Source organism: Pteropus vampyrus, unplaced genomic scaffold, assembly GCF_000151845.1.
Source record: "Pteropus vampyrus isolate Shadow unplaced genomic scaffold, Pvam_2.0 Scaffold73, whole genome shotgun sequence".
In the NCBI taxonomy this organism is placed as follows: Eukaryota; Metazoa; Chordata; class Mammalia; order Chiroptera; family Pteropodidae; genus Pteropus; species Pteropus vampyrus.
Genome location: NW_011888854.1, coordinates 5435925 through 5437569, shown reverse-complemented (window position 1 = coordinate 5437569; position 1645 = coordinate 5435925).

The window sequence follows — 1645 nt, the reverse complement described above, 5'->3', positions numbered from 1 at the left end:
CCTGGTTCTCAAGCAACTGGGGTGGATCCTTCAGATCTATGAACAACCATGAGGAGGGATGGCAGAAATTGGGGAAATCAGATGATCTTCACCTAAAATGAGGAGAGGTTATTAAATAAATGCTTTGGAATATGGGGCAGTCAGTGTGAGAGATGTGTGAAGAAAGCATAAAGAATGCTTCTTTATATTAGAAGGGAGACCTAGAAGACATATTAAAGAAGTAGATTAAATGAAATAAGATGGCCAATAGCTAGAGTACATTTGGATGGGGATGAAAATGCTGGGGACAGATGGGAAGGTGATGAGGAGAAATAATAGAAACAGACATTTAAGAGGAGGCTGAAGGGGATGAGCTGTGAAAAAGCCTAGTTGGACTTCCGGCTGGATTACATGTCTATGTATGCCTTGCAGTGGTTCTAAATGTGACTGCCGTAAGTAAATATAGCTCAAGTGTGTCATACAATATAAATATTTTGGAATACGGAATGGAGCTATACAAAATGCCCCGAACGCTTACTTTGGACTGACTAATTAAGAAACAATGGACCCGAAAAGGTCTCTCTCCCTGTCTCTGTCCCTGTCTCTGTCTCTGTCTGTCTGTCTCTGTCTCTCTGTCTTCCTCTCCCTCTCTCTCTCCTTCTTTCTGTCTCGTGGAACAGATGTCACCATATATCAACATTGTTCTAAAAGTCATAGTAGCTATATTAATAATGTGCCCTGGGGAAATGATTCTCAAACTTTTCTTGATAATTTTACTACTTTGACATGCTATAGAATTTTTTAAAAAAATTCCCATTTACTTGGGTAACTGCTATGCCATCTTTAAAAAGTATAGAGAAGTTCCCCCAAATAAGGCAACTTTAAAAATAAGTTCTTTTCTTCTGAATTGCAGAACCCTCCTGTGAGTGGACAGGGTGGTGGTCACGGAGTCGAGACAACACAAGATCTGTCATCAGACACTCTACAGGGAAGACCAGCGTTACTGTGTATTCATGGAGTGACTTGGCGAAACTATTTAACCTTCTTCAGCTTCAGTTTCTTCATTTGTAAAATTGGAATGAAAACATCATCCTCCCCAGAGATTGCACATGATGATGAAGTGAGGTAAGGTATTTGAAATCATCGACTCTGAGGGCTGGCTGCTGGGAGCTTACTGTTGTGATGATTCTCCTCATTGGGGAATTCGCATATACATCAAAGGCTGAGAATTATTATAGTCTCAACTATGTCTCCTTTCTCATCTGAGTCTCTGGAATGTCCAAGAACAAAACCATGGTACTTATTTAAAAGAAGAACAGGAGAAGTCTCATGGGCCACTGGGGGAATGAACTCACTATGGGAATTTTAAGTGAGGACTCCTTAGACCGTTGCCCTTGAAACTGCTCGTGATCCCATTCTTGAGCTGCCACAGTCCACTCTGATCTTTCTTGAGAGACAATGCCAGTTTCCCATCAGTATGGAGAGATTAACCTCCATTTAAGCCTCCGGTTTTCCTGGCGAGAGCAGAGTTCAGGTTCTATTTATAGCAGATCTTTGGACTAGAGCGCTGGCTTTCCCTCTGAACTGATTCTTTTACCCCAGGGATTGTAAACTCAGTTCTGATTCGGAGGTTAGGAAGACAGTTCCAGAGTGTCCTTCTGACTTC